This window comes from Schistocerca gregaria, chromosome 1 (genome assembly GCF_023897955.1).
Source record: "Schistocerca gregaria isolate iqSchGreg1 chromosome 1, iqSchGreg1.2, whole genome shotgun sequence".
In the NCBI taxonomy this organism is placed as follows: domain Eukaryota; kingdom Metazoa; phylum Arthropoda; class Insecta; order Orthoptera; family Acrididae; genus Schistocerca; species Schistocerca gregaria.
In genome coordinates, this window is record NC_064920.1 from 609,677,187 (window position 1) to 609,702,863 (window position 25,677).

The 25,677-nt window shown below is 43.7% G+C and overlaps 1 protein-coding gene across 3 annotated transcripts in view; it reads right to left on the reverse strand.

Moving 5' to 3' along the window:
• LOC126358824 (DE-cadherin) overlaps window positions 1-25,677 on the reverse strand; it is a 564,715-nt gene that overhangs the window by 251,637 nt on the left and 287,401 nt on the right. The window contains exon 2 of one of the 3 annotated variants that reach the window (XM_050007584.1): window positions 19,994-20,029. The exons of the other annotated variants lie outside the window; for them this stretch is intronic. The gene's annotated coding sequence lies outside the window, so the exon portion shown is untranslated. The remainder of the gene's footprint in view (window positions 1-19,993; window positions 20,030-25,677) is intronic. 3 annotated transcript variants of the gene reach the window in all.

The window sequence follows — 25,677 nt, forward strand, 5'->3', positions numbered from 1 at the left end:
GAGAGAGAGAGAGAGAGAGAGAGAGAGAGAGAGGAGAGAGAGGGAGAGAGAGGGAGAGAGAGGGAGAGAGAGAGAGAGAGAGAGAGAGCGCTCATGCTAACTTCAGTGCAGATCTACACTGCGTCCCAATTCTTGCGGGACTCAGCCGAAAGCTGCTAGTAAATGGGATAATGGATGGTAGACTGGACGTTACTAGAGCGTGACAAGTTGAGAATTCGGGTCGAATGGAAAGCCTGTTCTGATGGCCAAGGCGATTAGGGCTAGCACGCGTACAGCGGAACATTCGATTTCGAGTCCATGTCCGGCAAATATTTTCCACTTCTCTCCCTTTAATTTATTTCAACGCAAGATTGCGGGCGATGCCTTCGTTTGTCTTAAAAAATTTTATAAACGGCAAGCGGTTGTGTTGTTTAACTACCGTAGTTCCAGCGTAAGCTGAGATCTGTGGCTCAGCGAACAGTGTGTGCGTGACTGTTGGTGCTACTGCTGCGCGATGAATATGGAGCGGCTCGAGTCGCAGTAATTAGCGCGACAATTAGCCGCTAGGTGGCAGACCAAGCAAGTGAGCGGTGATTATTGTCAAAAGCCCGACGTGTCCCTCTCACGCACCGCACCTGCTCCTACACAGTTCTGACCGTTAACGTTAGTACTGGCACCTGCGATTGGGAGCTTCATTATCACTTGAGCACATATCAGTTACTGCACTACATTCTACTTCTGCTTCCGGCACAAGTGTAACCTATTGTGTGTCCCTACTCCCGTTCCCTCACATCCTTACCCCTAGCATCATTTCACACATTGAATATCTTTCATCGTAGTGCTAGATTACAGAGGCTTGTATAATGCTGCAAATATTATACCTCAACAAAACCACTCTACAAGGATACAAGGCGGGTAGTTTACTTCCCCTATTCCGTTATGGCAAGAGCAATAGAAAACGACACTATGTAGGTACCCATCTCGATTTACACTAAGACGTGTTCGAAAAGCGAGATACACAATGGAGGCAACATAGTTGCTGGACAGTCTATCCACAATGACGATTTTCCAACTTCATCCTAGAAGGTTACTGCCAACAATTTACATTTAATTGGTTTAACTCATCTGAATGAAGGTTCTCGGCGAAACACCGTAATAATTTAAAATTAACTTATCTGGGAATCGCTGCTGCACTTTCGTAAGGACTACGCTACAAACAAGATGTTACAAAATATCTTCGACTATTTCGTCAGACTGACTTCATGAACAGTCCATTCATTGGAGCAATACTGAAAACAGATTGCTGTAAGCCTCACATTCAATATTTGCCTTCCCCAGAAAAAATTTCACACTATCGCTCCATTTCGAACCACCGCCTACTATATGTATGAGACGGGATCTGGAAGTTTGTTACTAATCACAATGTCATATCATCATCATCATCATCATCATCATCATCATCATCATCATCGCACAATCGACTCCTAAACACAGCTGCATTATCAATGAGAAATTATATTGCTGTTGACACTAATAAAAAGTGACGATGCCACAAAGTAAGTGTATACGCCAAAAATGAACGACGAATAGCTGTGAAGCGCAAAGCTTTCTCAGTACAATGCGCCGTCTCTGGTGACAGTGGACAAATAACTGTGGCGTGGACTTTGTGTAACAGCTGTTATTTTGTTTTGCCGAAAAAATGTAACTATAACAATAAAGCAACGAACTGTCCATGAAACTTCGAGAAATTACTACTGAAACATATCTTATACTAAAACAAGGGTAAGACGATGACAGTTTATCACGTACGGGGGGAGGGGGGGGGGGGGGGGGGGTTGAGTGGTTCATGCGTTTCCAAGACGGACGAGAAGACTGAAGATAACTCGCGAACGGAACGCCCGTCCTTAAACATAAAAATGAATGAAATATCAAAATAATATGCAATGTGATACGATCTGACCGTCGGTTGAGTATTCAATGACTGAAAAAACTGTGGGAATTGCCAAAGATTGCGAAAGGCAAATTTTACATAACCAATTTTACATCATCAGGACAGTGTGAGCGAAACTGATGCCGAAAATTCACAGTATCTAAGAAAAGCAGCTCGTGAAAATGTTTGTACTGACACGTTGAATACCACTGAACAACATCCTAATTCCTTGGAAAGCTTGACAACATGTGATGAATCTCAGTTTATCCTTTACGATCCAGAAACTACGCACCAATCCATGAACTGGAAGAACCCAGCTTAACCTAGAGCGAAAAAAGTTCGAATGAGCAAATTAAAGATTCAAAAAGGTGATTTTTTCGATATTCGTGGTGTTGTTTATCTTCACACAGTTCCTGAAAGACTATTCATAAACATTACTGCGTTGGCTCTTGTAAAAGTTCGTGAGGAAATAATAAAATATCGAGCCACGAAAGACCGAGTCATGGGTTCTGCATCAAAACAACGCACGAGCTCAAATCGCATTATTTGTTAAGAGGTTTCTAGCTAAGTACGGTATCCCAGTGTTAGGCCATCAACCTTATTTGCCTGACCTATTACCACTGGCATTCGCCAAAAATCTGGACTAGAAAGAAATAGACTTTCAGTCCGCTGTGGCAGAGGAAGACACTTAGAATTTTTTTCATGAATGGAAAATTCGCATGGAGCGTTGTAGGAATAGAGGGGGGAGTATATTTAGGGTAACCATAGTGAAATATGTATGTTTTCGAATAAAATGTTTTACAGCAATAGTCCTGTGATCTTGTAACCACACCTCGTTTGACACTTTCATGGAGCACGAATGATGTTACTTTTGTTGACGCTGATAACACGCCCTTCAATATAAACTGGAGGACTACTACCTTTCACTCAAACATTTTCGTACGATTCATATATTTGAGAACATTCTTTTTCCGTTCGCATCTTCCGTATTGCGTCAGTGCGTCAAGGGTACTGGATCATCATTCCAATCGTTACTCTGTTAGGTGGTTCCGCAGAGCCATATTTTTACCATTTAGGGTAGGTTCTTTAAGTCGCACGCGATGACTGTTACACTTACAGAGAATATGAAGCAAAGTTTCCTTAAACTATACTCTCTCTGCTGTGGTTATATGCCAATAGTTCTCAGGTTTTCTTGAAGTGTCGTCTCAGTCCGAGCACACACGTTACAGGAAACTACAGATCATCATTTTTCTCCACGGGAAGATACGGTAACTTTGGAAGACAATGACCGTTGTTAATTTAATGACAAGAGAGATAATATAACGGTCTGCCTCACTATTTTGGACCCATACATTCAGTTGAGGCATGATTCACAGGTCATCTAGAGAGATAAATAAAATTTAAAAATTGTACTGTAGTTTACTGAATCATCCTCGCGTTGCGAGCAACTGCACATGGAAGTCCTAGTTTTGTCGTGGTAACACTGTTCGCTCGTCGGTCGAACTCTCTTGTGGCAAAATACCGTCAGATTAGAATCGCTAACAACTACGAGACTAACAATGAGTAAGCAACGGCTGAGCCCACAAGGAATAGTTCATGTCTATACCTGTTTGTCGCGCAGTATTTGGTTTGCCTGTAAAGCCGTCGTACCGGTGTAGGCGCATCACTCTTACGAATTAATTTGTGAAAAATTGGAAATTGGTGTAGGCTAGGGGATTGATTAGGTGTCAGTGGTAGAACTTGCGGGACACTACTAGGATACAAAGCTGGATAATAAAAAAATAATAATCGCCGAAATAAGTGAAAATCGGTATTAAATTGAAAATTAATAAGTAATGAAAAATAAGACTTACTAATGTGTGTGCAATTATAGGAAACGAAAGTCAGAGGAACGTAGCGTCGAAAGAAATCAGAAAGCCTAAATCTGTAGAAAGTACAGGGCAGAGCGAATACGAGGACTACGCCAGCGCCGAAACGGCACAAACCGAATAGGTAGGTGGAACACGTGCAGGCGTCGTTGGAATGCAATACAGTTAAGTTTTTACGGTCTGGCGATAATTTATGGATATGTAGTTTTAGCTTGACGATGTCCACTGTGGACAAACGTAAGTTACTGTTATTCTGAAGGAGGTTGGGTAATCCCGACTGAAACCTAGAGAAATTCTAGGTAAACGGTGCAACTGAGGCTGTTGATTATAAGAATTAAAATTAATATTCATACAGTTGCTGACACGGCCGCGAAATGTTGATGTTGAATACAGAAAACAGTTGTACTATAAACACTCATTGTACGGTTTCAGTGTGACCTGAAGGAGGTTAAGGTGACGTTTTCACGAAAAAAATCTACGACCCGCTGCCGCACTGCGCGCGCACTATTCTTTTTCTGGAGCTGAAGATGACTTGCGCATCAGGTTGTAACCGATTGTCTGAATTTAAAAAAATTGTGCGTTCCTTAGAAACTGGCAGCCAGTGTACATCATCACAATTTGCGGCTCCGTACAACATTGATGGGCTGCTCGCCGTTCAAACGTACGCACGCTGCTCTGCCCTTCGCGAAATTATTCTGCAACACGAATCCCGGATGCCACAGCCGGGCGCGCCCTCCTCAGACGGCAAGAGACCCCCCTCAAAAGCAACGGCCTGACGAGCAGTGACGTACAGCATGTCGCCGCGGCAGCGGAGGGAGGGAGGATAATCCAATCCCGCAGTCAGGCCGCCCCGCGCGAGGCAACCGCGAGGGGACGGTAAAAAAGACGGATTGTGTCGCGAATTACAGGGCCAGTCGCTTTTGTGAGCGGCCTAAAAGGCCACAACGCCAGCCAGCCAACACGCCTAATCCCGGCGGGGCATGCGCTGCGGAAACCCGACCGTGCTGCGCCTTTCATTAGCGGCCCGTGGGACCGCGTGGGCCTGAGGGCGACCGCCCCGCACAAAGGTGGCAGCACCGGCGCCGCTGCAGCTACTTGTTCCGCCGTTTAGCGGGCGCGCCAACAGCTGGACACAGCTGTGACCCCATCTGACCGTCCACACACACACAGAGAGAGAGAGAGAGGGAGAGAGAGAGAGGGGGAGGGGGAGAGAGAGAGAGAGAGGGAGAGAGAGAGAGGGAGGGAGGGAGGGAGGGAGGGAGGGAGGGGGGATATGGAAGAAGGAAAAGTGGGAGAGTAACTGTTGTAGACAGGTCTATTGACGCGAATACCTATTCGAGTATAAGCTTTTGTTTCCCCGCCGGGGCGCTACTGACTCAAGACTCGACGTGCCGCTTAAAGTGTCAGTCTAGCCACTCCTCTCGCACAACACCTCTGGCTCCCTCTCGTAGGCATACAAGTATGACTCTGCATTGTACACTGTCCTAAAGTCCAGTCACTGCCCCTCTTTTGTGGTCATGATGTATACTTATACTCCATACGTCTTTTATTTCATTTCAGATGGCGGGCACAAGTACCTACTGTGTGGAAGAACGTGTTCTGGTAAGTGCGTGGGCTCATGAACGTGGAGACACCGGGAAAGTCTAAGCGGTGTGCAACGGAAATTTGCGGCACGATTCCTTAAAGAAGCACCACCAAATCGCACCAACCTGCGATGGTAAAAGAAACTTCAGAATCGGGTCCATTTTAGATCGAAAGAGGACAGGTCGACCATCAGCAAGACAACAAACATTTGCAGCAGTGATGGTTTCTGTCACCAAATAGCCCATAAAATCACTGCGGGAAAGATCATCTCAACTTGGAATTCCCAAAACGATTATGCTGGCATACATGGTTCAAATAGCTCTAAGCACAATGGGACTTGACATCTGAGGTCATCAGTACCCTTGACTTAGAACTACTTAAATCTAACTAACCTAAGTACATCACACACATCCATGCCCGAGGAAGGATTCGAACCTGCGACCGTAGCAGCAGCGCGGCTGCACACACGAAAAAAAGATTTTGCATTACAATCTTTTAGACCAACATTCGTATATGAGTTGTGTGATGAAGACATGCGGCGAAGACATGAAAGTTCCACATATGGGCGAAGTTTTCTTCTCAGAAAAAATGTGCAATTTGTCGATGTTGTCGGAATAGGGACATTTTTCTGGAGCAAGTAGAACCCACACTCTTATGAAGAGTAACAGAATAATACCCCACATTTTATGATTTGCACTGCAATGTCCAGCAGGCGTCTCATAGGGCCGTATTTTTTTGACGGTTCAGTGAGCCAACACTTGCTTGTAAATGTCGTGTATATGATTTATTCCAGAGCGCCAGAGACTGAACATTCTTGGTGACAGTTGGTTTCAACAAGACGAGTTCCTACCCACTACGCTCTCTGTGTTCGATAATTCTTGGATGAAGTGTTACTCCAGAGATGGACAGGGAGCCATCAGTGCATCGGCCAGCGCCTATCGAGGGACCTCCGAGAAGTCCAGATCTGACGTCATGCGACGATTCCATTTGAGGTAGAAGCAAGTAGTATGTCGCGAGACAACGATACCGTACAACTGACGAACTGAAGCAAGTTGTCAGGGAGGCATTCAAGGAAAACACACTGTCTCTGTTTTGGAAAATGCATCAGTTTGTGCAGCTACAATGATGGTGCCCATTCTGATGTCCCGGATCACTAAAACATGATGGAACGTAAAGTACAAACGTTTAAGAAAATGAATTTCTGGTGCAAGTCCGTTATCACTGTGAATAAAATTCGTCTACATCGCTATTCACATTTAACTATTATGACTTTTCGGTACTATCATCATTATATATCAAAAATCTTAGAACTTGCAGAACAAGGTTCAGTGTCTGTATTAAAACCTTCGCGTTATCAGGGCATCGATATTTTCTTAAGTTTTCCTTCCTTCCACGGTCTCTGATTTGTCTTTGGCTGTAACTTTTTTAACTAAGGTAAATGAACTTGCCCTATGGACTGCTTTTGCTTTGGAGCCCCATCTCTAGCCTACGAAACCTGGCTTGCTGAGCTAGATATAAGTAACTGAAAGAGTTCGGAACTGTCCAGGAAACCATGGTTTTCATTTTATCTTTTCTCGTTGTGCAATTTCTGGTCATTAGCACGTGTCTAAGGAATGACACACTGAAGACTATCATTCCGAGTTTTCAAACGCCCCAACAATTGCTGTGACTGTCGCTTACTTCATATCGCGGGCATTTTCAATGTATTTGCTAACGTCTGCGTTAACAGAATGTCGACTGTAAAACGCCTGTCTCTATTTAGACTTCATTATAATTTCCAATGTTTCACCCTTTTCGTCCCTCTGTTATGAAACATTCCAATCACGTCCATAGCTTCACATTTTAGCATTATGTAGCTCTTTTATCACTGTTATCAAATACGTTATGGCAATGTAAACTTAGGCAGATACACTACCTTTAAAGTAATTTGATACTTCGTTCCCATGTTCGAGTGACAACTTGAAACAATGCTGCTAAAGAAAGCTGCCAAGTGAGAAAGGCCAGATCGACTTTATAAAAACTAGAAACGTTCTTACATTATTTGCCTGCGTTGATTACCGTGTTGCAACGTAATTGCAGGTCCTGACGCAAACTGATGACAGTATTTCTTCAGACAGAACTACTGTGAACTAATCGAAAATTCTCAAAGAGAATACAGCAGAATGAAAGAATTCCAATAGTCATCAATTCCCCCCCCCCCCCCCCGCTCTCTCTCTCTCTCTCTCTCTCTCTCTCTCTCTCTCTCTCTCTCTCTCTCTCTCTCCTTTACCGATTTTCTAACTGTGTAGTGCGTACTTTTTATTTCTCCACTGTCCACTGTAGTGCCCATGATGCACAAAAATGCATTTCACCTCATAAAATGTTTTAATCATAACGTTTGTTCCTTCCTCCAGTCGAAAATTCTGCTCGTTAGGTCCTCTGTAAACGAAGAGGAGGATATGTGAGTGACGAATCGGAATAGACTCCGTGTCTCGTTCTTTTTACAAGAAAGTCAATTTAAAAACTACTAGTAGCACAGCAGTGGCAAAGCGGCGGGACAGGAGAAAAGCTATTCCTGGTAGTCGGCCGAGACCGGGGTAATTTACCAGCTTCTAAAATGGAGTGACTGATGTCGAGAACTCTTTCTTTTGTTTTATTATCCTGAGCCGCTTCAGGAAAGGCACCGGCTTTCACTCTCGCGGAGAGGTTAAAAAAGAAAGAAATACCCTTTCAAGTTCTCTTTCACGTAAACACAAAACGCCAGCAATAAAAGCATAGCCGGCAAGGGCCTTTATGATCTGTCGCGTCGCGACAGACAGCTAAGCAGCTTGCTCCTGCCTGCTCTCTGTAGCGCCCTTGACGCACAAGTGGCTGCCCGTTTACGAACTGCTGGCTGGCCACTGCCTTCTTACGTGCGCGACTTCATGGGTGCACTTCGGGTGAAATGGTTCCAGCTCTTACAAAAAAAATGTAGCCGAACGGAGAATAAAGTGAAGGGTTCGGTGGAAAAAAGTGCTAAGCCGCAACAGCGTATTTTCAGTTATTGCATGTTGTGAGTTTCATCAAATTCTGAGGCGAGAAAATACGTATATAATACAGGGTATTTCAAAAGGAATGACCTGATTTGAAATTTCATATTTATTGATAAAAACGTATTACAGACGTGGGATAAATTGCAACCGCAAGATCTTCAAGTGTTTTCTTTAAAGTCAGTACCGCCATTAGACTTGTTTATTTACAGTGTTACATTTACACTTACACAATCATGATTTCGGCTTAAAAAGTGCCAATTATCAAGTGTTTTTATGTGTTATAAATTGCCTGGGATGGCATACTGTCGTATTAAAATCCACTATCAGACTTATTCTCTGCCAGAAATATCGACTCTTAAACAATGTGTCTAATAGTGGACTTTAATACAACAGTATGCCATCCCAGGCAATTTATAACACTTGATAATGGCACTTTGAAGTCGAAATCATGATTGTGTAAGTGTCAATGTAACACTGTAAATAAACAACAGTCTACCGAGCAGGATGGCGCAGTGGTTAGACACTGGACTCGCATTCGGGAGGACGACGGTTCAATCCCGCGTCCGGCCATCCTGATTTAGGTTTTCCGCCATTTCCCTAAACCGCTGTAGGCAAATGCCGGGATGGTTCCTTTCAAAGGGCACGGCCGACTTCCTTCCCCGACCTTCCCTAATCCGATGAGACCGATGACCTCGCTGCCTGGTCTCCTTCCCCAACCAACCAACCAACCAACCAACCAACCAACCAACCAACCGTCTAATGGCGATACTGACTTTAAAGAAAAATGTTATGACTAGGGCCCTGCATTATGAAAAAATTATTCAAGTTTTTTGCTATGCTACAGAAATGCTCTGTGTGTCAACCAGCAGTAGCACGAACAACATGAAGACGACAAGTAAACTTGTCGAACTTTACACATTGTATCTGCTTGTAGAGAAGTTATGGCACCTGTTAGTCTGTTCTTCACACTTCTGCATCACGAGCTAAAAGAGAGATAAGGACACTTTCACGTATCAACACAAGAAAAAAGCATATAGGGTCATCTTTGGCAATCTAGGAGACCAAGACTGTGGGGCGGTGTCTTCGTGTCCCGGCGCCCTATCCTGTTGGAAAATGAAGTCACCGGACTACCACTAAAGTTGTGGAAAAGCTAATTCTGCAGCATTCGAAGAAATCTCGACACTGGATAGGACGCACGGTACCGCGAAACGCTGTCCTCCAAGATGACCAGACATGAACATGCAATTTTTTCCTTTTGGCGATATGAGAGGGAAACTGTCCATCTCTCCATTAAATCTTGACATAGAAGTGAAGTACAGAGTATCACCCGCAAAAGCAGACACATCGTGTAAGGTTTGTGATGAATTTAGCTATCGTCTACACGCTGTTCGTTGTTCAAATGGCTCTGACCACTATGGGACTCAACATCTGAGGTCATCAGTCCCCTAGAACTTAGAACTACTTAAACCTAACTAACCTAAGGGCATCACACACATCCATGCCCGAGGCAGGATTCGAACCTGCGACCGTAGCGGTCGCGCGGTTCCAGACTGAAGGGCCTAGAACCGCTCGGCCACAACGTCCGGCACACGCTGTTCGTGCTGTTGCTGGTGGACACACAGGGCATTTGCAACCGAATAGCTGAAACTTCACGATTTTGAGAGTATTTTGCAATGTATCACATGTTTGTAGTGTCTTTATCAATAACTAACGGTTTTTGAAATCAGGTCGTTAATACAGAAGACAGAACTTTCTAGCTGTACATATTGAATTACTTGGAACCGGCAAATTTCACTCTCTAATATGCAACAGGTAATGTGATCAGACTACTTGTTACTAAATTGAGGTTAAGACTTCATTCCCCCATAAATTACCTCCGAAAGACTCAGCTGCAATGAAATGAATTATTTGTGCCGCATGATCTTTGTAGCTCCCTTTTACGGAACATTCAATGGCATTTATGGGCTAAAGAATCTTGGACAGGGCTTGTAACATTCGTAGTTGGAGTGATAACGTAATGTGTTTTCAGACATTTTACTAAACGGCGAAAATTTATCTTCCTTGTGAGTAATGCAGTGAAGTTATAGATCGCTGTTTAGAATGTCGTCGTCGACTGCTCGTTCAAGTTCTCGGCGAAATCTGAAACCTTACGACGGACAATTATTTTCTCGCTACAGATCGTCCGGCCTTCGTGTATGTGCTGTGACAGCATTCGTAATCAAAAATGGATTGAGGGTCCTAATTCGGATTTCATTAAATACTTTTGAATGAAACTTCCTGGCCAGATTAAAACTCTGTGCCGGACAGAGACTCGAACACGAGACCTTTGCCATTCGCGGGCAAAAGCTAATCAATTAGAAGGAAAAAAAAAAAAAAAAAAAAAAAAAAAAAAAAAAAAAAAAAAACATGAGCGAGCCAGTTGCCTTGTTAACTTATGAAGAACACCTCCGTAAAATTTTCGTAAACAAGCTGGGCCAATCACAACACATTAAAACTATCACCACATTCATTTGAAAGTCACTTAAAATAGAGGGTAGATCTGCCACTGAACTCCGTCTAGAAATAAAATACAGTCTAATAAAATGTGGCACACAGTGATCTTTACGCTACAAGCAACACACACACACACACACACACACACACACACACACACACACACACACACACACACACACAGGAGAGTCCTTTCGCCGGAGCAAGAAGCCATGCGACATAGGGCTACGGCCTGTGCCAGGGACATCCTTCACCCTTCGTGCCTGAAAGGCGGTATGCCATGACTGTGTTGCGTGCCCTACTAGCCGCAGCTTAGTATCCGTCACTTCCAGCCACTCGTATGACTGCATCGCAACTTCCGTAGTGTCTCCGCTGTATTTACAGAAAATACAACAGAATTATTTTGTTAATGTATTCATGTGTTGTATGAGACGTTCGCGCCTAACTTGTTCCATTCTAGACAAATGAATTACACCAGTGTGGATATTCTGGAAATGAAAACCTAAAAAAAAAAAACTAAATTTGTGTCAAGCATTTGAGCATCATGCCAACAACGCCTGAAAAAATAATTTTCAATACAGCCAGTTCTAGGCAACAGAATTTGTATTCCGCATTCAGTAACACATCTAGCTGCACCACTGTTACCCACCAACTATACACGTTTGTCTACACATCTGAAGTCCGTTACGACCTTGAAGGACTCAGTCTCTCACACTATTACAGTACTGTCCTCTGTAATCCCAGCACCGTGTCTCCGCATTAGCCGCGATACGCTGCGTTCCTCGTGCCGTTTCACGTTACGACAGCCCAGACGGCTGCACGACGAGATGAAAAGTAATGCTCCGTTCGCTACGGCCGTGACCGCGGCGGTGTCAAAAGGATTCCACGCCAGATAAAAGTTCTGACGGGTGCTTAACCCTGCGGGTCGACGAGGCATTCCAGAGGTGTGGCGGGCGCCAGAGAGGAATGCAGAGCCGCTGGCCAGAGATGTCATCTGATGAGGTCCAGAGATAACGGCATAAACTGTGGGCTGTCGCTCTGCTCGCCCGGGAGGCAGTCACAAAGGCGGCCAAGGCGAACGCAGCGCATGCGACCTTTCAGGGGACAAGAGGGTCAGCGCACCGGCAGCGCGCTCTATTCACGGCGAAATCTCGTTTATGGAACGCGGTAAATGAAACGCTATTCTGTATTCATTGGCTCGCTGGCTGGCGCGACATCGGCTTCGTAGCTCCGCTACCAGAGGGCAGACGAGGTTCCAGACTCCCAGCAAAGGCTCTCGATCGCCAACGTCTTCCGCCTATATAACATTGCATCGACGTATACGGGAGTTATCGTTTCTCCTACAGTCAATCAGGATAACTTTTTACCAATCAGAGTATCTTTGTACCACTTTTGTTTCGGTCGACTGCTGCTCTACCTTCTTGCATTATTTTCAATAAAAGTAACAGTTTCATTACCTCTGCGATTTATAGTTAGTATTTCGGTGGTCTTTCCAAGTTCCTTCAAGCTCATAGCGTTCTGATTATCCTTTAATTGCGTTGGCTGTGAAGAGAGGGTCTAGCGACAGTGATTTAAGTTGAAAAGTGTCAGGTCGATTTAAACACCTTGATACTCCAAAAGTAAACCTGCCCAATATCGCAAGTTCGTATCGTACCAATGTGTCACTAATAAACTTAAGTTTAACGATTTTGAGCGCCAGTGACGGTAGGTGCATATTCTAAATGAGGCTACCAACGCTTCCGACACGTGCAACCATCTCCTGAGTGTTCCGTGAACTTCAATATTTTTTTTCATTCATGTAAAAATTTGTTCAAGCATTGAGAGGTTAACACTGTTTGTGTCTACTTATTAACGCCTTATTTCCTTCTTGCACGATAAATGTACCCGGAGCATCACATACAGGAAGATTTTTTTTTTTTTTTTTTTTTTTTTTTTTTTTTTTTTTTTTTTTTTACGGCTGTCTATAGTCATCCTGAGCGACAATGTAGTTTGTACCATCATTAAAACTGAAATTTTACTCATTAAAACTGAAATTTTACGCATTTTAAATTTTCCAAGCACTCGATACCTACAGATATAAAATGTTACATGTCTTATGTAATGTATACTTTGTGTCCAGTATTTTCACAAAATGGTAAAAAGTTATTTCGAGTAAGTGTACTTCCTACGATCTGAGAAAAGCGATGCGCCGTCACAATGACAAATTAGTGAGAGTACACACGGTCTGAGAAACAGTGTCTGTTGATACAGGCAGTTACGTCTTCAGCTAAATGTAATTCCTCTGGCGCAGTGAGCAAATAATTTCACGTGACTATTATGTATAGTCTTACACTGTCTCTCGAAAGCAGTGAATATAACTCCCAAACTAAAAGTTATTCATGTTCTATGAAAATGGTTGATGTTAGCAACAGCATTATCATTTAATGAAATAAGGGCTGAGGAGGTAAAAAATTATCAGCACGACGCTTTTCGGCATCATCATCATCATCAGATACATTCCAGTCACACGACACTGTAGGTTTATCTGAGTGCGAGGAGAATTATTTGCTGAGTGTGACGGTGAAGGTATCTAATAAAATTTGATTCTATACGGAGAGTCATTAATTTCTGTGTATGCTTCTAAGTCTAATGGTTTAATTGATATATTGACTTGCGCTTATACTAGAAATTTGTATGACGTATAAAGCACAGTAATAAATACACGATCATCACTTAGAATATTTTCACATTGAGATGCTTGCATTCCAAAGACAGTTAACTGCTACGATAAACTTATTTCAGTTGTTAATATATACAAACAATTAACACAATGTTTTTAATATAATCATTTATAACATTTCTTCATTGTGTTCCAAGATGTGATAACTTTGAAGAAAATTTAGCTTTTTGGGCGGGGGTAATAAACTGCCACTTCAGTGAACAGGCACAGTTCACGGCTGGACTGTAAATTTCTGTATGTCACATCACTTCGACGCGGAAATGGGTCTATGTTCCTGCCTAAGTCAGATAATTTCTTTTGCGTTCTTTCTACTCATTTATCTTACTCGTTTATCTTGCTACCGTGTAGGACATTTTCTCACCCGCAGATTTTCTTAACGCCACAAACGACACGACTGACGTATTACACCTTCACTTCCCATTTTCGGTCCGTATACACCATAAATATCTGGATAAATGTCAGCACCGTTGGCATGTTTTACATCCTCAAACCGTGTTGCAGGGTGGCAGATTTCAAATTTGGCAGATTTTCTGCCCCAAACGCTCGACCTGAACCAGCAGTTGCAGGTGAACGAGTAACAATGTCTTCTCGGGCTTCCAACCACGTCAATTGGTTAAAATGCCACTGGCATTCGAGCAAGCACTTCTTGGCCATCGTCACGTGGAATGACTGCCGATGGGCTGCTGGGAAACCCTTACCTACTCTAGATGGCGTCTATGACGTCACTGGTGCTCGCAGCATCTGGGCATACTTAGACGCGCCCGATGCGTCGGCTTCTACCTCGTCGTGGCTGGGTCGCTAACCCGGCAGGAGGAGATGTCAGAGCGTACCAGCAATCTTTCGGCAGTGATTCCACTTGACAATGGACAAGGTGTGCCTGATCGAAAACTCGCGCCATTTTAACAACTTGACGCTCCTTGAAGCCCAAGAGCATTTCATTCAACGTTACCGCCGCAAGACACTGCATTCTTACGATGTGTGATTAGATTTTAACAGTCAGATGCCAACTATAGTTGGGACGTAGCAGCGACAAGCACTGTCTATAGGCAGACAGAACGCCGCTCCGTGGCGAAATAAAACCTCTTAAAGATTATCTCTTGGAAAATAAAATTCACGTACGGTTTACATCTCTGCAGTGACTTCTAACGTGACAAAAACTTATTCCGAGTTTCAACTAGGACCGAAGTTACGTCTTTTGTTGAAACAGGCCGAATTTTCCGCGTCCAAAATAGATACCGATTTGGGAGCTGCCTGGCACAGCGCTTTGTGCAACGGATGGGACGACGCGGTGTTAAGGAGACATCACCGCTATTACTGGTGTATTCGCGTTTAGCTAGCGGGAGCTGTCCACCCCGGTAGCTATAAACTGCCAACTACTTTGAATTGTGCTGAAGTTAAAGCGCACTTCTTGTTCGAGTTTGCTTTCAAGTATGTTTTGAAATAAGCTTTTTGCACTGAGCTATCAATTTTCTTCTTTGTAGCCCATCATGTACCGGTGAAGTTTCGCCATTGGCATTTTTTTCCCCTTAAAAGCACGGGTTAATGATGTTTCTGAAACTAACTGTCGTCTGCACACATTGTGTGCGATGAAGACAGAATCCTTCTTGCACGACAGTTTCTTCAAACCGGGCTACAAGCGCACTGTCTCACCGTGTAAGAAGTCTTCTGTTCCCAACCACTTCCGGTTCTACTTGGAAACGGCGGTCACTGCATGTATAGTCTCCATGTATTCATGGAAAATTCTTAGTATTTCAATAAGTGAAATGCTGCAGTTTTCATTTTTTGTTGGCTTAACTGCAACATACAAACATCTGCGGTTTTGTAATTAATGACGGAGGTTTATATAGAGCTGCCTGTTCCAGGAGAAATGGTCAGTATACAGGAACACGGCACGATCATTCGAAGCAAAAATGCCCAGTAAATATGGAATCAAAAATACATACCTGAAGAGCTGTGAGCGCTTTTTTTTTCAGCGGATGAGATGTGTTTCATAGCACCGCAGATTACCAAATACTCATAGCTCTTAAGGAATCCATTTTGGACTTCTTGCTTCGAATAACCGTTCCTGCTATATCCCTGAATACTGAACGTTCCTGTTGGGGACACCCTGTGTAGCTAATGTCGAGGTTTGAAAACCAAATTTTTAAGTTTGTTGCAGTTAATTTACGCAGAAGGTCACAAGCATTAAACTTCACTCACACTACACCTTGGAAACGGCATACTTTTGAACAATAACAAACTGCAGACCCGGTGGTAAACCGGTTCGAATCATGGTGGTTGAAGAAATTTTCACTGACCGTATTTGGCCGGCAAGGGTAAGAGAGGTGGTGGCATAAAGTTCCTTATCACCAGACATTGCGCCAGTGTTCCGGTTTAAATACCAAACCTCACCGCAGTGTCTCGCGAACTGAGATTATGTGACCCTGTTGATTGCGATCCCTGTTAGGTTTAAGTAATTCTAAGTTCTAGGGGACTGATGACCTCAGAAGTTAAGTCCCATAGTGCTCAGAGCCATTTGAACGCCTGCTTGAAATGGCTTAAAAGTTTGTGGCGCCCTCCATCAGTGATGCTGGAATTCATTATAGTGTTGGCCCACCCTTAGCCTTAAAGATAGCTTCCACTCTAGCAGGCATACATTCGAACAGTCGTGAAAATCACGACCACACCATTAACACCACCGCCTCCGACTTTTACTGTTGGCACTACACACGCTGGCAGATGACTTACTGGGCATTCGCTATACCCACACCCTGCCATCGCATCACCACATTGCGTACCGTGATTCGTCACTCCACACATCGTTTTTCCATTGTTTATGCTTCTTACAGCAAGCGAGGCGTCGTTTGGCATTTATTGGCGTGATGTGTGGCTTATGAGCAGCAAATTTTCTCACCTCCCGCCTCACTGTCATAGTACTTGCAGCGGATCCTGATGAATTTGGAATTCCTGTGTGATGATCTGGATATATGTCTGCCTATTACACATTACGACCCTCTTCAGCTGTCCGCGATCTCTTGTCAGTCAACAGACGAGGTCGGCCTGTACGCTTTTGTGCTGTACGTGTCCCTCACGTTTCCACTTCACTATCACATCGGAAACAGTGGACCTAGGGATGTTCAGGAGTGTGGAAATCTATCGTACAGATGTATGAGACACGCGTCACCCAGTCACCTGACCACGTTCGAAGGCCAAGTGTTCCACGGAGCGCCCCACTCTGCTCTCTCGCGACGTCCAATGACTACTGATGTCACTGATATGGAATACCTGGCAGTAGGTGGCAGCACAATGCACCTAATATGAAAAACGTACGTTTTTAGGGGGTGTCCGGATACTTTCGATCATATAGTTTAAGTACATCTGAATGGTACATGATGTAGTTTGTTCAGCACCGCCTGTATGCAAAAAAGCCAAGTGCGAGTAGGACTCGCACATTGAGGGTTCTGTACAAACTTGATTATCTACATATACAGTCCATCCACTCCGGGAATCGAGAACTCGATCATTTTTGCCTGTTTGCGACACTGATGCTGGCAAGATACCGTCCCGTTAGTTATTGGATTTTCGAGTGTTTTAATTTCGGAACTAATAAATGCGACGTCAGGTTGTGCAGAACGGCGGCCACTCTTAAGAATTAGTAGTACTCTTATAGTGGCTGGCTGATTTGCGACGGTCAAAGTCAAACATCAGGCAATGAATGACTTCATTGTTCGTATGACGCGTTTCGGACTCCATCCATCGTCAGATGTCAAGAAGCGATATGTGACGATGGAACCGTAAAATCATTCTTTGCCTGATGTTTGATTTTTAGCATTGCGACCCTGTCAGCCTGAACGAAAAACTACTGCTTGTGGTAATTTGAGGTTCGATGTCGGATAACAAATGACAAAATATTTTCTTCTTGTAATGCAATAGAAATTAACAATTTTCGGATTTTTTCCTTTACTTGTAGTGTGCAGCCTTGTTTCTTACCTAATTTCATGATTCGATATCAACGAGAAGCGCCCTGTGGGGTTCGATGAGTGTTTTTGCGTCTATTGAAATAAGTGATAGAAACGACTATCTTTTGACTGTACTGACTGAAAAAAGCTTCAATGTTTTGCACCGTCAATCGACAATAAACCCCAGTGTGTGACATTAATCCCAACTTAATACGTCTATTAGCTCCTGAGGGGGAAAAAACAGGTTTTTAACAGTCGTATGGTCAGTCAGACAACGAAGTGATACTATATGGTATAAGGGTTCCGTTTTTACCGATTGAGGTACGGAACCGTAAAAATACAGACAAAGGTGGTCGTAAATCATGGCACATCTGCAACTTCTTAAGGAGGCGACTGGACTTGGATATTTACTTTCGTGACTAGCGTTGCAGTAATGTCTGTGGTTGGGAAAGTGAAGTGAAAAAGACATCTGCACCGCATCTCCGAAGGCGCAGGACAGAACAGCGGTAGCTCCTATCGGAGACGATATTAAGGTGGGAACGCTCGATAGGCAAACGGAGGCCGGCGGTGTGCAACCGCAGACCTCGGTGTGCGCACAATGTAGCCCGCGCTCCTTTGTCAGGCGGGCTGTCGCAGATTGGATTAGATTGCGGCGAGGCACAATTAACGCGATCCGTTGCTGTGTGTGCTCAGCCGGCGCCCGACAAAGACGTCACGGGATGTAACGTTTTCGGGGCGCGCGGTCTGGCCGCAAAGAAAATTAGGCTGCGCATTGTGGCGCCGCGGGCCCACCTGTTGTGTGGGTTCCCCACAATCCCCGGCCGGGCCTGGCTTCCACTCGAGTGGCGGCCGTCTTATCTTAGCCCCCTGCCGGCGCGCCTATTATGCCCTTAGAATCGACCCTCTGCGGCTGCCACGTCTTTACTTTGTATCGAAAGGGCCCCCTCGAGGAACAGCCTCCTCCCCCTGCCCCCGCCTCCTTTTTGTATATCGCCCAATTTCGTGGCCGTGGCTCCGGAGTGGGGGCGTTGTGTAGCGAAGGAACACATGTCGCAGGTATTGTGGCGGCGGCAGCTGTGGGACCCGCATGCCGAGACAATAGGCGGCGCTTCCTGCAGCAATCTCTGCCCGCCGTCTAAACACGACGCGCCCTATCTCGCATGCGGGCCCAATTCTAACGGCAACTCTTTCCGACCTCTCCCCCTCACTCTTTCTTACTTTTATTTTAACCGTACCACGTCTCCTTTCGACCTCGCGCGCAATTTCGGACGGTAACCAATTTTTCCATTTTTGTGTTTCGCTTTATATCTCGGCAGCGACAGCTTTCTATTGTTCCCGCAGACGCTAATAGGCGCTCCCCTCAGTTCCTTGTGACTTCTTCCTTGATCATTTTTCTCGTTTCTGTAGGCATTAGCGGCCAACAAAGCACGTTTGTTTAGTATTTTTTTAAATTCAGCTATGGTGACTGATGCTTTAAGATAATTATTCTACTCTCGGTATTCTGTTGAATACAATGTGTAATTACATTGCTATTGTAAAAAAAAAAAAAAAAAAAAAAAAAAAAAAAAAAAAAAATCTTACACGAATTTCTTCTATGACCTCATAGGAACTTCCAGTGAGCATACAGTTACGAAATTAGTGAAATAAATTTTGGCACCATATGCCATCATTATGGTGCCACAGAGAACGTAAATTATGTCCGATCAATTCAGTGCGTGGCAGGTCGCATAGGGCAGGTGACAAAATTTTAATTGGTCACCGTACAAGGAGATATACGCACACATTCCATTTTAATTCATTCGCCGAATCGTCAGTGAATAAATGCCAGTGGACTACGGAAACTCCACGTACTGCAGAGCCATGAAATGGGCTTTGGGAGCTATAAAACTAGACACGAAAAGGTGCAGAGGAACAACGGTAATAGCTTAAGATGGAATTTTATACAAATTAAAACATATTAGTTTACATCCTATATTAACATAGTGTCCCGAATCACGCCCCCCCCCCCCATCTGAGTCAGGGCTAAGCAAATACTGCAGGAAGATGAGATGTAGAGTTTGGAAAATAGGTGAGGGTAATCGAATGAACGTTTTCGTCATCCGTGCCTGCTTGATGAGTACGTGTCGCGGTCCTGCGTATTTCGTGAGATTTGTTTCCATAAACTAGCTTCCTCACCTCACTCTCCTGTGACAACTTTTCTCCAGGAAAACATATCCAGTTTGTGTTTATTGAATGCCTTGTTCGTTGAACAAATGGATGGAGGTTAAAGATTAACGGCTATCATTAAACGTCATCGATAGTGTGTGTGGTGCTACAATGCATAACAAAAATGACGCAATTGCTACAAAGAGAACCAGGATCGGTCATTACTGAAGTGTATCTGTATGTAAGGTCAATGTGCCGCACTTTTAAAGCCGCGAAACTAAACATGGCGCAATGTAACTTAAATAAATTAAAATACCACTTCTTACTTCTTACGTCTTGGCCATCTTGGTGATGAAATTTACCTGAAACAGAAAAAGAAGAACATCACACACTGTATTAATTTGCTTACTGGTAAAATATGATTGCACATATTATTTACACTGCATTTCATTAAAGAATCCAGCTGACAATGCTTACCGAACATTAACTTTTACAGTCAGTTGCAGTAGTTTCATTTTTAAACAAAAGCAAATTTAATAGCATATTAAAATAATTGAGTAGAATGTGAATAGACAGTAGTGGTGGTGGTGGTGGTCGTGGTGGTGGTGGTGAATAGCTGTGTATTCGTTCCGTAAACTTTGGGCTACGCCGGGCGACTGCTGCAAAATTTAGGAGGCTGACGTGTGGGGGCCGCCTATTTCGGTGTTAACGACCTGCTGGGTCAATAGAAGCCCGTCAAAAGCTCCACGCTCACATCCCTCGGAAATTCTAATTAAATAGTTGTGTGGCCTGGCACACACATGGCGCTCGCTGCGTCACGATTCTGCCAAATCTTTCTTGGCCGTATATGTCCCGACATAAGCAAGGTTTCGACGACGTTTGCCACCATAAATGCATTAAGTTATGTGTGACTTAAAACAGAATATAGTGACATGGACATGGATAACTTATAAGAGTCCATTCGGCAGTTTAGTAGGTTCAGATAACCTGGAAAAATGATAATAATGATGAATGGTTTGTGGGGCGTTCAACTGCGCGGTTATCAGTGTCCGTACAAATTCCGAACCTTTGCTCAGTCCAAACTCGCCACTTTCATGAATGATGATGAACTGATGATGACAGCAAAAACAACCAGTCATCTCGAGGCAGGTGAAAATCCCTGACCCCGCCGGGAATTGAACGCGTGACCACGTGCTCGGCAAGCGAGAACGCGATTGCGAGACCACGAGCTGCGGACTGGAAAAATGAACTCCGAAGGGGATGGAAAATTAGGAACATCAGAAAAGAATGCAAGGTTTTTCATACCAGTTATTTAACCCAATTTTCTGGTATACGATTACCAAAATGCATTTACTTCTGCGAATTCTGAAATTTTCCTTCAGAGACTAACGGAAGATAATGCCCGTATAAAAAGATATCACTGAACTTGTTATTAAAATTGGCAGAACGTTTTATGTATTCACTAAATTCCTCACGGGTCTTCGTTCGGAAACCAACTGACTATAAGAGGGATAACAGAAATCCACAGAGGTAAATGATACTGCAATACGTGTTGAAAGATGTTATAAATGTATCATCGGTGCCAATGATAATACCACGAAACTATTTAGAATACGATTAATGCTTTTCTATATGCGCCACTACCAAGCGCAAGCTCCCATTCACTTTCGAATACGTAATTCTTATCTCCATTAACGCTGTTGAAGTCCCATTAATTTGAAGTGTGCAACAGAATCCATAACCACATACGTACGGTCATGTATCTACTGATATGAAAACTTATCTTTTTGATTTATGTACTCCATCTGCCACTGGTGTTCGTTGTAGTGTTGGAAAAAAATTTCACGTAGATGCTACCGCATTCAGATGGAATATTAAAAATACGTATATGGCACTCAGAGGCCCTTACCACCAGTCAGAACACACAAGCTCAATTTTGTGACACAGCTGAGAAACGTTTTTAACCCCTTTCTGTTGAAGAAAATTGTGAAAATAGTCCTGAGCATTACAGAAGAAAGAGTGCAATACAGTTTACTTAACGAATTACCTATAATATATTGGGCAAAATGGGCGCCACGTTTGTTGAATTCAGAACAACCACTACTGAAACAGTTTTTCTACAATATTTAGATTTTAGAAAGAGTCCAGTATATTTTGCGTGACGATTTCATGCTACTGAAATGAAACGAAGCGGAGGGTGGAAACGTGTGGTGGTGCGTCAGAAAAGCAAGAACTAATTAAACTACTGGACAGGTTATTTCTGAGATACAATATGAGTTCTCTTTATTGATTGCCTTGCAAAGGGTAAAACACTACTGCAACTGGAAAATATTGCTCAAGTTGACCGACTAACTAGGTCAAAGGTAAGTTTAAAGCGGCCAAGACTGCATTATGGGTAAACTTTATCTTTCGTCAGGATGACCTGCCAACGCATGTGTTTTGAGAATAAAAAACTACGAGTAAGTGGTTGGACTTTCCTATACATGTGGCACGATCGCTTAGTAGCTAACAACGGGATTACACAAACCCCAAGGAATCGATCCACAGTTGCTCATAGGAATTTTATGTCGGTTCTCTCACCTTTGACAATGATTTGTTAACGTGAATTGTACCGTGGTTGTAAGTACCCCATTATGCAAGTGTAGGTCACTTAAAATGTTGGAGGTGACATGGTCATGCGACGTCAAACACAGCTTCACTTTAAGCTCCCCAGATTTGTGATCCTCCGACTTCCACCTATTTCCACACCAGAAGAAATTCTCTCCGTGGACATGGACACGTTTCTAGCCAAGTTACGAATCATACCCTACACGGGTATATTTCAGAATCTACCTTGAGATACGGGATCAATGAAGTAGACCTCGTCCCATGATCGACATCTACGTCTATACTCCGAAAGCAAAGTTTCGATGTGTGGCGGGTGTATTCCTTTATCACTATCATCCTCCACAGCTTCCCACTCCACCGTTTTTCACTGCTCCTTCTCTGAAGGGTGCAAGGAAGGAACGACTGTCGTTAATCCTCCTCATGGTCTCTAATTTCTCACATTTTCTTATCGTAATCATTTTGTGATAAGAATGTGAAAAGAAGCAATACGTTTCTAGACTACTGTGGCGCGTGCGGCTGGAGTTTATTAAGCATCCCCGTTACACTCTCGGCCGACTAAACGATCCAGTGCCGTCTTTCCCATTGTTGTTGTTGTTGTGGTGGTCTTCAGTCCTGAGACTGGTTTAATGCAGCTCTCCATGCTACTCTATCCTGCGCAAGCTGCTTTATCTCCCAGTACCTACTGCAACCTACATCCTTCTGAATCTGCTTAGTGTATTCATCTCTTGGTCTCCCTCTACGATTTTTACCTTCAACGCTGCCCTCCAATGCTAACTTTGTGATCTCTTGATGCCTCAGAACATGTCCTACCAACCGGTCCCTTCTTCTTGTCAAGTTGTGCCACAAACTCCTCTTCTCCCCAATTCTATTCAATACCTCCTCATTAGTTATGTGATCAACTCATCTAATCTTCAGCATTCTTCTGTAGAACCACATTTCGAAAGCTTCTATTCTCTTCTTGTCTAAACTATTTATCGTCGATGTTTCACTTCCATACATGCCTACACTCCATACAAATACTTTTAGAAACGATTTCCTGACACTTAAATCTATACTCGATGTTAACAAATTTCTCTTCTTCAGTTATGTTGCTCCCCAGATAGCAAAACTCCTTTACTACTTTAAGTGTCTCATTTCCTAATCTAATTCCCTCAGCATCACCCGACTTAATTCGACTACATTACATTATCCTCGTTTTGCTTTTGTTGATGTTCATCTTATATCCTCCTTTCAAGACACTGTCCATTCCGTTCAACTGCTCTCCCAAGTCCTTTGCTGTCTCTGACAGAATTACAATGTCATGGGCGAATCTCAAAGTTTTTATTTCTTCCCCGTGGATTTTAATACCTACTCCGAATTTTTCTTTTGTTTCCTTTACTGCTTGCTCAATATACAGATTGAATAACATCGGGGAGAGGCTAGAACCCTGTCTCACTCCCTTCCCAACCACTGCTTCCCTTTCATGGCCCTCGATTCTTATAACTGCCATCTGGTTTCTGTACAAATTGTAAATAGCCTTTCGCTCCCTGTATTTTACCCCTGCCACCTTCAGAATTTGAAAGAGAATTTTCCAGTTAACATTGTCAAAAGCTTTCTCTAAGTCTACAAATGCTAGAAACGTAGGTTTGCCTTTCCTTAATCTTTCTTCTAAGATGAGTCGTAAGGCCAGTATTGCCTCACGTGTTCCAGTATTTCTACGGAATCTTTTTGATCTTCCCCGAGGTCGGCTTCTACTAGTTTTTCCATTCGTCTGTAAAGAATTCGTGTTAGTATTTTGCAGCTGTGGCTTATTAAATTGATTGTTCGGTAATTTTGACATCTGATTGGAATTATTATATTCTTCTTTAAGTCTGAGGGCATTTCGCCCGTCTCATACGTCTTGCTCACCAGCTGGTAGAGTTTTGTCAGGACTGGTTGTCCCAAGGCCGTCAGTAGTTCTAATGGAATGTTGTCTACTCCGGGGGCCTTGTTTCGACTCAGGTCATTCAGTGCTCTGTCAAACTCTTCACGCAGTATCATATCTCCCGTTTCATCTTCATCTACATCCTCTTCCCTTTCAATAATATTGTCCTCAAGTACATCGTCCTTGTATAAACCCTCTATATACTCCTACCTTTCTGCTTTCCCTTCTTTGCTTAGAACTGGGTTGCCATCTGAGCTCTTGATATTCATACAAGTGATTCTCTTCTCTCCAAAGGTCTCTTTAATTTTCCTGTAGGCAGCATCTATCTTACCCCTAGGGAGATAAGCCTCTACATCCTTACATTTGTCCTCTAGCCATCCCTGCATGGCCATTTTGCACTTCCATCTCTTCTATTAATCCAACCTGATCCCGAGCTGCAGAGCACTACCCTAGAACCGGTCTCATTTTCTAGGGCAGGAATTAGATTTCCGTAATGTCCTTTGCAAGGAGCCTGGGAACTGCTTCTTCTAAATTTTGCTTTATGTGGTCATTTCACTTTATGTCGATACTGGCGTTTATTCCGAGGCATATTGTTCTTGTTGCCATTTCTAGTGATTTGTCGTTAACAGTGTAATCAAATAGCAATCGATCTTTTAACTATTTATGGGCAATACGGTACGACGGTCACAACCAACTGCCAGACCCTGAATCAAAGATCTGTGCTCTGCAGGTTTACTGCATTCCTCAGCGACAGTATGGCGTTGCAAGTGCGGCTACTCACAGATGTTCAATGTGGGCTGTAACTACCGCATGCCAGCGAAACTTGGTAGATAGTCTGATGTGTTAATGCGGAATCGATTTACGCTGGGGGGGGGGGGGGGGGAGTTCCAATTTTATCCACCACGTGCAAATCTGACGCTGTGAATGCAATAAATGTTTCCATATGTAATGATTTGGGATAAAACGTTAAACAAGTGACAACAGCATCGTGTTGAATTTATTACTAACCGCAGTGACATAATTTGTAGTGCGCGCTCGTGGTCTCGCGGTAGCGTTCTAGCTTCCCGAGCACGCGGTTCCGGGTTATATTCCCGGCGGGGTCAGGAATTTTCACCGTCCTCGAGATGAATGGGCGTTGTTGTGGCGTCATCTTCATCGATCTCCAATACGGCCGGAAGAAGGCAACGGCAGACCACCTCCATCTAGAACGTTGCCTAGTACGGCGGTGCGGGTCTCCCGCACCGTTCCCTTCCACTCCGTCAAGAAGCACGGGACTTTGTTTCATTTCACATAATTTTTACAATAAGCACTGGAGACGTTGACGAGATGCTGAACAGCGCCAGATTTGCACCTAGTGGCCAAAATTGGAACTGTCTTTTTCCGCTAGAGTATGGGTTCCGTTTGGCGTGAGGTAATTACAGCCCATACTTTATATGCCCAAGAGTAGCTGCACTTTAAATTACAACTACACGGTAATAACGGTCCTATAACTTTACTTCA